Here is a 15300-nt window from a genome sequence, read left to right as displayed (position 1 = left end):
TATGGCTCAGAGTAGGTTTCCATGTATGTTTGTTGACCTAAACTGTTGACTGAATGGTTGGATTTACTGGCCTAATACTGCATAGTTCTTAAAGTGAATTTTCCTCATGAGATTGGAAGCATTTGAATGTCTCCTCAGGCATTCATTAACTTGGGAAACCACCATGTGTTTTCATATCAATAAGAGAGCCCTCCATGGCAAGTATAGAAGAATACAAGTCATTCCGGTTTCCATAAAAGGAATGTATTGACTTGTGGAATAGAAATTTCAGAAGTTCTGACTTCAGGTAAGAATTGATCAAGCAGCTCAATGTGCCAAGGAGAAACTAGTTTCTTTTTGTTTTCATTATCCAGTCTGTGGTGTCATCTTTATCCTAAAGTGGGATCCCTTTTCGGCTCTAGGAAGGTAGACAATATGAAAGACAACTACTTGCTTATTTGTTAATATCCCTGGGAAAGAATATCTCTACCTAGGCTGTCAAACAACAATGCTGAACATTCCTCTGAAGGGACCAATTAGGTCACAGATCTATCTTTGAACCAATCTCTGTAGCCCTGAGTTATAATTACAAGAAGTTATAATTACAAGAAAGACCTCATAGCCAGTTTAATGGTCTCTTGGCCTGGCTCCTAAGGATAGGGTAACTGAGCTTCCCTTTGCTTTGGCAGTCCTAAGTTCAGGGAATCATTAGACCAGTTTTGTTAGCCTGGGAAGGCTTAGAATAATAAATAGGACTATATTTGTGCTTAAGTATATTGCTCTGGGCTGTACCCTTTAGTTATATTGTATATTATATAATCTTAAAAGTGTAACTGACCCAAATGGGGGGGGGTACCACAATTTACTCAGACTACCTAAGCTGCAGGGAATCCCAGCCTTATTTATGGAGTGGGGTTGAGTATCCAGAAGTCTGATGTGACCTTGCTCTCTAAAATTTATCATTTGGAATTGTAGATCTATTGTTTAGAATTTTATAATTCCTTTGGAGAATATTGTTGACCTCTCTGCTGTATATATGTATTTTTACCACCCTAACTTCCTTTTGAATCCTTCGATGAGTAAACCTTATTTGATTTCCCTAAGACAAGGTCGATGTTTGTCCTTACTCAGTGGATCTGAGTCCACTCTTGACGTTTTAATTTCCATGGTTACCCAGATCTAACTGTCTTAGGCTGGTCCTGAACCACTCAGGAAGCTGCGGCTGGGGTTAGCCCCACCTAAACCACGTATCATCCTACAGTGGACCAGGGCTAGAACTGATGCTGGGAGAGGCTATCACAATATCTACTCATTTTCCTTGTCCAACTTATAATGGATATTTCACTCGCTGTCACAGGGACCATTAATGTCTTCCTTTTGTGAATGAGAAGACTGTGAGATACCACTCTTTTAATTTAAATTATCGGTCAAATATAATTTGTTTATATAAAGAATATTTGGAGATGCAAGACATGTTATAGGAGCCAGTGTTCCATAGGAAGATGGTTTGGATTTGTGCTTCCTGGAGACTCAGGACTTCCCCGAGATGTCTCATAGCTGAGATGGACAAGGAGGGGTGAAGCTTTGGAGTCCAACCCTGCTTAAGTCACGATGCTGCTTTCTTAGATGTCTTTTGCATATTGTAGTGATATGTGTGGGATTCCATTTAAGATCTGTGGTGCTGTTCACAATTAGGTTGAAAACCACTATTCCATCCTAACTCTGAGACCAGGAAAAAAAATTCCTCCCTTTCTCTGGTCCTCAGTTTCCTTTACTTGTAAAATAAAGGTGCTGCGTGAGAAGTTCGTCTACAGTCTGTGATTTTGTGACTTTTGCCTTTGGCCAAGTGGCATAAAAACTGATTAAATTACTACCTTCAAAGTTATTAATTCGGCATAGCTCCCTCATCTTAGTGAGTTTTCAGCTGGCTAATGCCACATGACAGTCATAAAATGCCAGTGTTGCTGGTGTGGGATGGAGTTAACAGTATGAGATTTGCTAAGTGTTTCTGTGTGATCAGTGTGAAAGCAATCATATCTCCAGAGTGAGAAAGGTCAGTGCCCTGTCGCTTCCAAGCCTTGCTGCACTACGGGGACGTGAAGGGGACTGCCACCTGCTGAACACAAATCAGGCTAAAAAATGAATACCCTCTGCAGTTGCAGCCTGATAGCTCCGAATGTCAAATGATATTACTTTGGGAGCCTGTTAAGCCCCCTTCTCAGAACACAGCAGTGTCTAAATCCCCTCATCTCATTTGATTAATCTGAGAGACTCTAGAATATGTTATTAGGCACTGAAAACACAACTGTAGTGTGATAGTCTGTAGTATTACTGAGCATGGAAATTCTTTCAAGTCCTGATGATTTTTCCTCGTTCTGGGTTGCTTGAAAGTGGGGGGTGGGAACCTCATCGATCTTAGTGAGATAGTGTCCTGTGTGAAATAATGTTGATGAATATATATGTAAACTAAAAGAAAAAGGATTATAGAGTGAATCACAATCCTCACAGGATCAGGACTCTTCTATCCCAAAGAGGGGACTCCTTTTGTCTCACTACCCACACTTTAAGTCCCGGAATAGACACCTGGACTTGGCCAGAAAGAGACAAGAATATTAATAGTGGTGATTTCTAGTTGGTGAGATTACAAATGATTTTTTAATGTTTTTGTATCTTATATATTTTTACCATAGGCACATATTATAGCAAGAAAATTTATTTGAAATAGTGTGTTAGTTCAAAATACATTTTCCTTTGTTCATTGTAAAGTAATTCTCTTCCCCTGAAAGGCACCAGAAAGCTGTCGTTTTTCCCCATCCCACTGAAATGGAGGAAGGTACCTGAAATGCTGTGTGAAGCAGATGAACCGAGCCCCACCTGGGAAGCATCCCGCTTCTCCTTTTCAAGACCTGGAGCCACTGTGGCCTGACAAGCGGGAAAAAATGTGATAATAAAGATGATGAGCCACTCCAGGGCAGGATTTCATTTCCAGCTTAATTAAATCCTAGAAACACACCTGACCTCCAGCTTTGAAGAGCTGCCACAAAAGCCAGGTGCCCTCAACAGCTCGGGTTCGCCCCGCAGTGACTGTGGGAAGGCAGCCTGAAAGGAAAGGGCAGAGGGAGGCAGGAGCCGTCGGAGATGAAACAGTGGAGTCAGGAAGCAATATTTCACAGAAAGCTGTTTTATCCCGTGGGCGATCTCTTTGCCCTTCTGCTTAAAAGGTGAACAGCCACGCTAACCTACAAATGTCCTGAATTGAAACTCTTCCAATGACAGTGCTGTCTCTGCCACCTGGCCCCCTCACCAGGTCCTCAGCCAGCTCCCTGCCCCCAACCATTGTGGTAAATTGGGTACAAAATGCACTTGGTTGGCTCAAGTCTTCAGTACCAATGGGCTGACTGGCTCCTGCTATTATAAACATGTGGATGCTTGTGGTCCTTCAGATACTGCTGCCCGAGGTCTCTCTGTTCAGTATCCCAGAGACCAGACATTCTCTTAAGATGTAAATAAAAAGGAAAAAAATTACCATGATTAATTGAACCCTGGAATTGTACAAGGAACTTGAATTCCATCATCTCATCTAGTTTTCAGGACTACGTGTGATGCATTCTCGGAGTTTTAGAGGTGAGGGAATAGGGCTCTGAAAGAGTAGGTGATTTTCTCTGGGAAGCAGAGCCTGAGAAAGCAATCTGGGTGCCTAGGTTTTGTGAAGGGGGTGCTATTAGGAGAAACCTGGAGGGGCGCAGGAGAGGAGAGGGAAAGGGCGAGCAAGGATGAGGTCTTAGGAAGCTCAACCTTGGCCTGACTCACAGGGAGCCCTGGAATGGAAACTTCACCCTGGAATAGTCCCCACCTTGAGGCTGGGAGGCTGACTGCACCCCATCAGTCATTGCTGTGGGCTGTCCTAGGGGGGTAAGGATATGATTCCTCAGGCCAGGAGGCTCTCGTCAGCTGAGCAATTCTCTGAAGGGAGGGGCCCGTTGGAGCTCATGACAGTCAATACAGTGTCTGGGGGATAGTACCAGCCTGTAAAGGGGCTCTGGCAGGGCACCACCAGCACCCACTAATCCATTACTAATCCACATGGCTTCCCTTTAGATCCTAAAGATGACTCTGGGGGTTAGGGTGACCCAGGTGGGTGGCTTTCATTCTTGTAGAATTGTGAAGCTTGTCGCAAATGTGCAGAAAGCATGCAAAGCATAGGAAGTACTTAATAACCACTGAGAAGAGGAAGAGTCCCTTAACCCCAAGTTGTGAATACTTCCTTCTCTCCTTTGATGTTTGAACATTTTGTACCTTCTTGAGAGCTGCCATTACATCCAGAAAGTGAGAACATATCTATCTCTTTGCCTCAAGTGCGAGCGTCTCAAGGGAAGAAGTCTTGCTGTATTTCTTGTTTAACATACCTGCCTGTCCATATGCCTTAGGCTACTAATCAACAGTTGAATTGAATGCGCCTTGAATGGGGTAGGGGGCTTCCTGGTGTTTTTTCAGCCGATCAACCACTCAGCATTAATTCATTGTCTAGTAGTTGTGAATAGTTCAAAGGGCATTGTGTTGGTGGCCGCCTGTTTTACTTCCTACCTATCTGTCCGAGAGTCTCAGAGTCCATGAAACAGCAACAGGAAGGTGAACTGAGGTAATTCTAGTTTCTGGACAAGGAAGAAAGGCAGTTACAGAGGGGGTCACATAGGAGAAAGAGTGGGTCTCTTAGAATCAGGGACTTAGAACACCACTTGTTAGTTGGTTTTTGCATCTGTAAAATGGTACAGAGATGCTGCTGCTTTCAACTTACAGGGCTGTTGTGGAGGATCCAAAGGAGACAATACAGGTGAAGTCCACAGACTGTGCAGAGAAAATTCATACACATATAAGGACCAATGATGATTCAAAGGCAAGGACAACAGGCCAGATGGCTTGGAATCTGTCTCTGAAGTTCAGGTGGCACATTCTACCTCTACCTCCTACGTGCTTAGAATTCGCTGCCTCAGGGAAACAAAAGAGGAAAAGGAAAATCAACGTTCTCTCTTCACCTCCTGACTCTAGGTAACTGTATATGCTATTATTAGCACCTCAGCTTAACACCTCCAATCTCTAAAAGTTTCCTATTTAATTTTGCAAGGACATATGTACTTTACAATGCCTGACACCTGCTCAAGCAAGCAAATAATTGTTTTGACACTGTGACAGTTATATAGAGAGTGTATTTTAAAAATTTCTGAAATCTGCCAATGGGGTAATTAGAATCTAATTCTCATTTGCCAGGGCAATGAGCTCTCTAGGCAAATGACTCCCGGTAGTCTTGCCAGCCACTTTTTCCTGGTCCTTACTGGCTGGTAGAGATTCTGTTCCATATAGTTGTTCTATTCCTCACTGATGACTGATTTTTGACCTTTAATGATAATACCAATTACGTATTGAGTGCTTCACTTCTTGGTTTCTTTGGGTGGACAGTTTACTACAGTTCTCATTGCTTGAAAAATAGCTTTAATTTAATTTGATTTAATGTAATCATCAGGCTATTCAGGACTTCACTTTCCTTGTGGAGTAACCCCATAGCTGGCCCAAAGCAAATGGGCATGGGGAAAAAGAGAACTAGCACTGTTGTTCTGGGCAAAGGCAGACATAGAAGCAGGCATGGCCTGAGAAATAGAGTCCAAGGATAGCAGGTAAAGAGAAAATATGGACATGAAGTAAAGACTAGTGAGAACTGGCCAGAAGCACTATTTTATGTTTTAGCATCAGATTTAGGAAGGATCCTGGAGATGCTGGGGATAGGGAAGGTGGGGTTTCTTTCCTGGACCACTGGGGATACACTGCTGGACCAGGGACTTGGGAGCTGTGAGGATGCTGAGCTAGGCCAGGCAGCCTTCTGGAATCCTAGCTTTGGTTTGGGACCCCAAAGAGCGTCTATTTCATTTTCTTCCACAAAGGAGATGTGGAGACTGAGACTCAGATTAGTGCAGTGACTTGTCCTGGGTCACATAGCTTTAAGATGTTCAGTTCAGGCAAAATTTACTCTGCTGGGCTCTCCAGGTGACATAGAAGAATGTTCAGGTATTTCTAACTAGTTGCCAAAGGTTTTTTTCCCCCTACAATCCTACTCTGACTTGTGACTGGGTGAGTAATGAAAATATCTTTCAGATCTATCGTGTCTTTTCCAAGGGGTGTGTCTTGAATCTTTTCTATCCAAATGCACCAAATTGATCACTGACTCACAGAAGGTTGGACCTTAGATTTGTCCATTTTACAGATGAGGAAACTGAAACCTCAAGAGGTAAAGTAGCCTGCTTATGGTCCTGTGGCCAGTAGCTGGCCCAGTGCAATCATGAAGTATAAATTGGCCCATACTGGTAGGATTATGCTGGGCATTGTAGGTACACAGAGGAAGCCAATCAAAGCACACAAGCCAGGTAGGGAGATTAAGATTTTGCTAGCTACTCCTCTCCTATCAGGCATAGGCCAGTGTCCAGGGAAGGGGGTGATGGAGGACTGACTTACCTTATTTCTGAGTCCTGGGGTTCTGCTGTGGAAGAGGTAGACATAAAGGGGAAACTGTGTCCTGAAGGTGAAGTAAACATTAGAGTTAGGGAAGACAGCCATAAATAGGGGCTGATTGAGAGGGCAGAGGGAGAGCAGTAGCCAGGTGAAATGTTTATGAGCCAGGAAAGTTACATTCAAACGGTGAAGAAGGGAAGACAGTGAAAGTCACCTGTTCCTTATCTCATTCCTACTTTCCTTTGATTCATTTCCCCCAGATAAGCTCTTTCTGCTTTTGATTTTTCCAATAGTTACCTCCAAAATTCTCAATCATATGGGAAACCTTTATTTCTCCAGTTATTAATTTTAAACATTAGCTATAGACTCTCTGTTATGAATTATAAAAAAGAACTATTTCATTTCTCCCACCTTCTCTCTTCTCATCCTGCATTTGAGTTTTTTGGTTTGGGTTCTTCTTTTGGTACAGAAATAATTTTTAGAAGTATACTTCAGGTGCTTCATAGTGATCCATCAAATTTAGACAAATTTGACTCACTGCACTGAGAGCTAAGATGAAATCAGGAGCCCTGAACTTCCATCCACTTTTCCTCCTTCCGATTCCCGTGATCTTCCAACTACACCATTAAACATTGTCAAGGTTTATTACTATTTTTCATTCTGTTATATAAACGTGCTTAAGCCTTCTCTGCTTTGTCTGTAGCTTGAATGGAAAAATTGAGCACCAGTATGGCTCATTAGCTATATTATGGTTACATATTATTCACTCCAAATCAAGTAGAGTGGCCCTTCTGAGAGTAGGAAATGACACAAATCATGTGTAGATGAAGGCCATCGCCTTTTCAAAATAAGTTTTCAAGACATTAAAATACGAACTTTATTTTAGCCTCTCAAAATCATGACATTTTAATTTGCTTCACATTTGTAGTCTTTTAAAATACAGATTTTTGTCTTGTCTAAAGTTTCTGATTTTCTTACTGGAAAGAAACATGATTTCTTTACTATTTAACAAAGATTTTCCTGCTTTGTCACATTACCTGTCAAATGAGAATCTACCATTTTATGAAAATTTTTGTCCTGGAACTCTAACTTTATGTTTTATTTCAGACTTTTTATTTTTCACAGCCTGTTACACAGTTCTGTTGTTGGCTTTAGTTTCTGTTTTCTTGGATTGAAAATTTTTTTTTTGTCTCCTCAAGTGCATCTTCAAGTAATTTTTTTCCCCCAGAAAGGATACATAAGGGTACATATGAGTCTTCATACTCTAATGTTTAACCTTCACATTTGAGTGACAGTTTGGATGGGTGTAAATTTATGTATTCAAGTTTATTTTCCAGGAGAGCTTTTAAGCCATTTGTTGTGGGTCAGGTTCTCCAGAAGCAGAGATGGAGTTTGGAGAGCAAGATGTTCATTAAGAATCAACCCCTCTGAGGGTGGGGTTGAGCTGATGAGAAGTGACATGGAGATGTAGGCCTGACCAGCCTCAGCAACATGGCTGGTGCTCTGGACCGAGTGTGACCCACGGATGTCCTACGTCAGACTGGAATGCTGGGCTTTTACACCACCTCTCTTGGTCACCAGATACAGGCTGTCCTAAGGAGGCCATAAGCTTATAGAACTAGTATCATTACAAACAATGAGGAGATACCAGGGGCACATGCACACACAGTGGAAAGTCCATGGGAAGACACAGTGAGAAGGTGGCTGCTTGCAAATCAGAGAGAGGCCTCCTGAGGCACCAAACCTGCCTCTACTTTGATCTTGGGTTACCAGCCGCCAGAACTATGAGGGACTAAATTTGTCACCCAGTCTGCAGTATTTTGTCATGGCAGCCCTAGCAGACTAGTATAGCTCCCTAAATTTTTCTGGGAGGTATATTTTTGTGACATCCTGTTTAGAGACTATTTCAACCAAATGTGATTTTCCAATATTTTTGATCTTTATTAAGGCCCAAGGTTAAGCTGTTTGGAAAACATGTTTTAATTATTTTTATGCTGGTCATGCTGTGAGCTTCATTGCAGACTCTCCACATAGTATTGTCTAGACCCCTCCTCCACCTTTCTTTTCTCCAAGGAGATTGATTCTTGTTGTATTTCCAACATGTTCTTTAACCTTTGTGTCTTTGCATCAGCTTAGTGGTCTACTCCCATCCCCAAATCATGACTCGTTAGTCCTAGGAATCAGTGAATAAATGGAGATAAGAATATAGAAAATCAACTTCGTTAGTGGTTGGATTTAAATCCAGATAAATAGTTTGACTTTCGCTTTTGCCATTGGGGTGCTTTTTGAAAAAGAGCAAATTGTCTAAAATCATAACCTAGTTCTTCCACATCCTAATTCCAGGCATTGAAATGAACATCTGATTATCTTGATTTGGCTAGAAACATTTTCCAGGTGACTCTTCCCTTGGAAGTCAGATGTGGTGTTGAATTCCAGCAGCAAAGTCTTGGCCAGAAAGTTCATCAGTTAACTAGCCTGTACTGAGTGCTGTTGTTTCTCTCTCTGGGCTTGGTGCTCAGGAGATAGAAGATCCATAAAACATGGTCTGTCTCCTTGAGGATTGTTTCCTATAGGCTGACCTAATGTGAGTGATACGGATACATCTACTCTAGGATGAGCAGGCTGCTGGAAGTTCTGGGAAAAACCCTAGGGATGGGAAATATTAGCTCAGTTGAATCTCAAATAGGTTGAATATTTTTGAAAGGGCTGAAATGTTTGCTGAAGTTTCACTCTATATTTTTCAGAGAACAAGACTCATAAAATATTGAGCATTGCTTCCCGGTTGATCATGCCCTTTCCTGCTATGCTTCTTTGCTGCTGCTGTCTGCTTGGCCGGGACAATGCTCCTAGACCCTTCTTTCACCTGGGTCCACACCGAGGCCTTTGGTGGACTCTCGTGACTATTTTAGTGACAGCCCGAACTAGATGTTAAAAGCAAGTTATGCATCTTCTCTAAATCCCTAAGTGCAGATAATTAGCATTCCTTCCTAACACTCATAAAGCACCTAGCCTTAGTTTAGGACGTATAACAAATACTCACTGAACATTAAGTACGTCTGGGTGGTGCCTCTTCATCTTCAAAGAGCACTTCAGGTGTCATCTTTTCCATAAAGCTTTCCATCCCCTGCTGGGCTGTTTGGTCTTTTCCCCTCTGGGCTCCTAGAGCATTTGCACTTATCTCTTTTATTTCACATTTCATTTTATCTCCTGCCCTAGTCTCTTAAATCATGAGGATCCTATTTTATATTTTATTGAGATCTCAGCCGATTATAAAAGCACCTGGTACATAGACATTCAAAGACTGTCGCTGATTAAATAATTAAGACAAATTGCTCTTTGGAGACAAGGTGTATTGGAAAATAAGAGGAAAATATGAGTTAAGTTATAGAACGTGGTGAGTGATACATTTAGAGATTTCATGATATTTGATTGGTTGGCTGCTAAGAATTTTAGCATTATTCTGGTTCTGCTCACAAGTGGCTGTTCATGCCTGACTCTGCTATTAGCTACTGCAGAACCTAATAGCCTTCCATATGCCATCCTCTACAAATAGCAAAGGTATTTTCTTAGGTGAAATCCCTGAAATTCTCTCAATCTACCGAAATGAATTTACAATTAATTTTTTTTGGCCCAGAGAACATCCTTTTAAGATGCAATTTTGAAACAATTTCAAAGCACCATTATTACACATGGAGGAGAAATCTTTATTTTGGAGATTACTCATCACCTATAATCTCAGTCTTTAAAATTGCTTGGTTTATGTGGGGTTTGATAGGATTATGTGCTGGGTTTTTTCCTCCTTTATGAAGGAGATAGCTCAGCCATCTATTTAAAGTGAGTTTGATTTAAATACTGTTTTTAGGAGGCTGAATTGGTTCAGGAGATCCAGAGACTCAAAACATTTGTCTGCTCAGATCCCCAAGGACATAGCAAGGGTATCGAGCCTTGTCCAGAACCTGGGAAGGTGTCAGCTTGGGTGGTAGACTGGAGATGGTGAAACATTTTGAAAACAATGTTTAAATAAGGCTTATTTTTAAAGAACTATGGTGTGAATAACACTAGTTTCCATCACACTCAGTCTTATAGGTGAGCTGACAAATTTACATACATTATTAGTGAGATACCTGGGTGGCAATTTTTCCCCTAGTAACTCAGAAATGATGGCAGGGAGGCCCAGGGCCCAGCTTTCATTCCTAGAAGGGTTAGCTAAATTCAGTTCCCTGGTGCTGACAGCCCTGTAAGATTAACATTCATCTAAACTTGTGGCATTTCACAGGATCCTCATGACTGCCATGTGAGGTACACAGCTATCCCATTTCAGAGATGTTGGAATTCGGACTCAATGAAGCTAAATAAATTTCTGGCTCAAGATCATAAAATAATGTGTGACTGATTGGTTTCATATGTCTACTTGTTGAGGCTATAGTTCCCAGTTATTCAGTCTAATCTAGGTGTTGATATGAAGATAGTTTACATATGTAATTAATGTCCATAACTGGTTGACTTTAAGTAAAGGAGATTAGTCTAGGTAACCTGGATGGCCTTGATTCAACCAGTTGAATGGTTTTAAGACCAGAACTGAGGCTTCCCAGAAGAAGAAATTCCACCTGTGGTTGCTTCAGCTTCTGCCTGAGGGTTCAGTCTGCCCTTCCTATGTCCTGATCTGTGGATTTGGAATATGCCTAGCAGTGCCCACAATTCAATAAGCCAATTCCTTGTAATAAATCTCTTAATATATGTAATTCCTACTAGTTCTGTTCCTCCAGTTGAATCCTGACTGATACAGGACCAAAGTGACTCCTTTTCAAATCATGCAAGCAATACCCTACATTTATATTGAGCTTTCTTGCTTAAAAAATACCTTCACATATATGATCTTTATTAAATGCTGAGACTGTGAATAGAGAAGTCAATAAATTATCATCCTTGTCATCACCACCATTATCATCATCATCATCATCAAACATCACCATCATCACCGTCACCATCACCATTGTCCTTGCCATTTTATGGCTGAGGAAAAAGTTTATGCAGCCTATAAGTGATAGATCTGGGGCCAGAAAACAGTTCGTCTAACTCCAAATATGTACAAATCAGCATCCACCTGCACAAATCTTCAAATACGTTATCCTCTGGGTTTCTGAATGTCTTCCAACATTTCCTCCACTGCAGCTTATCACCACACATAACCACCATACTCATGGAAAACTCTGGACCTTGTCATCATCAGTAAATGCACTGTTTCTAAAATCTGTATTTTAAACCTCCATTAAAAAAGTCCATCCAGGCATGACCTCTTCCTGTGGGTTCTTCTTTATCAAATTTCTGGTCATTTTGAAGCTCCAGTTTGACTGGTGAATAGTTTGTGTTCATAGTTAAGTGTATCCAATTACAGTTCTTTATAAAGCAGTTTTTAATTTAGTGATATCAAAAGTTACTTTTACTCATGAATGTCAGTCTAGCCACCAAGATTCCAGTGTAGATATCTCCTGTATCTAACATAATGCTTAATATTCTTGAATGCTTAAGATGAGGCCATATAAGATATTTCTAAGTGATGATATGTATGTGTGTATGTGTGTTTGTGTGGTTGCTGTATATCATAACATGTCGACTAGAGAATATGTCTGAATCTAACTAGTCAGGGAACCCAGACAGTGACCGCCCAGCCATGCAGTACAGTTTCTAGTCCTACCTAACTGTAGGCTACAGCTCGAGGCCCCTGCCAACCAGTGAACTCAGCCAGACCCTGCCCAACAGCAGAGCACAGATATCAGCCTGATCATAAAGCCCAGCCTGTCACTCCTACCCAACTCAAGGCACAGTCTGTGACCCCATCTGACCGTGAAGCTCTGCCTGCAGCTCTACCTGAACGTGGAGTGCAGCCAGCAGTACCATCCCATAGGGGAACACAGCTTGAGACCCCATCTGACCAGAAGTAGTTGTGAAGCTCAACCTGTAGCCCTGCCCAATTGCATAGTCCGACCAATGTCACCACCCTGCTAGGAAACACAGCTGCGACCTTGCAGAGGTGATTGTAGAACCCAGCTAGTGGCCTCACCTAACTGCAGCCCAGCCAGTGGCACCCCCATCTAGCCTCAGAGCACGGGCAGTGGCCTCACCCAACTAGAAATCCCGATAGCAGTCCCCATCTGCCCATGGACACTAGCTGCTGGCCTGTCCAGTACCCCATACTGAACTGACCAGTGAAGGATTGTGTCTGCTGAAGCAAACTGTAAAGGCTGAAAGGGGAGAGAACTCACTCAAATGCTCAGATCTAACACAAGCAGTCAAGGATCACGAAGAATCAGGTAAATACGACACCATCAAAGGAAACTAAAATGGCTTTACTAACTGACCCCAAAGAAATGGAGATCTATGAACTGTCTAACAAAAAATTCAGAATGTATATGGAAAACAGTATGGAGGGTCCACATAAAATTAAAAATAGAACTACCATATGATCCAGCAGTTCCACTTCTGGGTATATGTAGTGAATTATACAGGATAGGGCATGTATCCCTGCAAAACCTACCCCTTCCTGCCTGGTGATTCTGCTCTGACAAAATTAATCATTCTTTCTGTTTGACTACTATCTAGTGCACATTGTTGTATCCCCAGGAAGGGACTTTGTGCACTTTCACTATTCCCTGATGCTGCTCCAGAGTCAGCAGGTGACAGTTGTCATCTGCCAAAACCTAAAAGAAGGACCTCACTTCCCATTTGGTGGTTGAGGAGTGTTTCATGAGATGATTTTCCTTGTTTGTAGTTTTCTAAACATTCAGGATAAACAAGTAGAAGCTACTTGTGAGATGACATTACAAAAAATGTAGGTGATTGAGAATAAATACATCTGACAGGAGGGTCAAGCAGGGGTCTGTGAACTTTCTCTTAAAGGGCCAAATAGTAAATATTTGAAGCTTTAAAGGCCAAGAGGCAACATTGAGGTTCTTATGTAGGTATTTATATAACCATTTTAAATGTAGCCATATAAAATTTTAATAAAATTTGGTTTATTAGCCATGAAGGAACAGGAAACTGGTTGGTTTGGTCTGTGGGCTGCAATTTTCTCACCTCTGCTATGGAGGACTGACTTGGGGAATGAGGATTGAGGCAAGGGGGTCAGGTTGGAGGCCAGCAGAGAAAGGTGATGAGGGCTAAGACTCAGATGATGACAGTGGGGAGGAAGAAAGAGGGAGGAACAGGTCAGAGGGAATGTGAATATCTAACTAGGCATATATATAGTTGACAAATGAAAAGATGAACCAAATGTACTCTAGAGGGCTAGCTGTAATTCATTACTTTGTCTTTGAGATTCGCAAACACTAGGACATTAGAAGCTCTGAGAAACCTTGCAGGAAGTAAAACTGTCTTTGTTAAGTCCAGCATTTCTCAAAGTTACTTACCCACTGAGTCCTTTATTCATGAACTACCTACTAATTAATGCCCCGAATGAAGTAATGTACTATGGAATGTACTTTAATAGATTTCACTGACCTGATCTATAAGTGCCTTCATTACCCAATGCAGTGTCTCTCTCATCAGGAAAACAGGAACCATACTGGTTATTTTAACAAGGATAATTTAATACAGAGAATTGAATAGCTGAAACAGGTGTTTGGAGAACTGTAACTGCAGAAAGATGTAGTAACCACAGGAAATGTCCACCACCCTGAGGACAGGAAGAACAAAGGGAAGAGGTTGGGGTTATTAGAACCTATAAGCTTAGGTGAAGGCCTCCACAAAGCTGAGACCCAGACCATGAAGCAGGAGGTGCCAACTGGCTGAGGCTGGTGTCCCTGAGGGAAACCCAATGAGTCTGGCTCTGGGAATATGGAAAAAAAGACCAACTGCTGCCACTGCTAGGGTGGAGAACCACTGCTGAGGAGATGTTGACCGGAAGAGGAAGCAAACAGCAAAAAGCAGATCCCTTCTCCTTCCTCTTGTCTTGCAGTTTCCCTTTAATTTCCTTTACTGGCAGATCCTAACAGAAAGCCAGGTGGCAAAGGAGAAATTTTATCTGTGGAGTCCCGCCTCGGAATTCTAAAAACAGAGAACAGAGGGTGGGTGGTTCCGAGAGACAACAGCTTAATAACTAGCTCAGATCCCAGGCTATAAGTGGTCAATTTCCAAGCAGCTTGAGTCTGAATGACTCAAGAGGTCTCTTCCTCCTCCCAAGGGCTAGAATAGTCATAGGTATCTTTCTGAGGCTTTTCTTTCTCTCTCTCTCTCTCTCTTTCTTTTTTTTTTTTTTTTTTTTTTTTAGACCAGAGAAGCTGTTCATTAAGTAGAAGAAATCATGGTTTTCATTACAGTTGTTTTATAATCCAGAATGGTTTAAATGAAGAGAAAAGAGATTTTTGGCAAAGAGCAAAGCTATTTGGCAACTTGTTCTAAAGAGTTTTTCAGTGTCCCTAGATTCAGCTGTTCTGTAATCCTGTGAATATGTGCTTCAATTTTCCATTCTAAGTGCCAGGGATTAAGAGGTACCTCCTTTGTTGCTGGTAGTGGGAGTTCAGTGTATAGCTTGGGGATGAGTGTGTGCTGAAACAAGATGCACAAGAAGTAGAAGGAAAGAAGCACCCTATTCTCCCAGAGACCCCTCTTCTGAGAGGGGCAGTGTGAGGCAGTTTTTATGGAGGAGCTGAAAGCATCCTGGAATCTTCTCCTTAGATGTTCCAACAGTCACTGTAGAATGACCTTCTTACATATGAAACTGCTCCACTGTAGTGGGCATAGTATGGGGAAAGAAAATAATCTGGTTTTGAATCCAGTTCAGTGCTTTACTAGATAGATGATACTTAAATTACTGATATTACTTTA

The sequence above is a fragment of the Camelus dromedarius genome, chromosome 17 (assembly GCF_036321535.1).
Source record: "Camelus dromedarius isolate mCamDro1 chromosome 17, mCamDro1.pat, whole genome shotgun sequence".
NCBI classification, from domain to species: domain Eukaryota; kingdom Metazoa; phylum Chordata; class Mammalia; order Artiodactyla; family Camelidae; genus Camelus; species Camelus dromedarius.
This window is presented reverse-complemented; position numbering follows the sequence as displayed.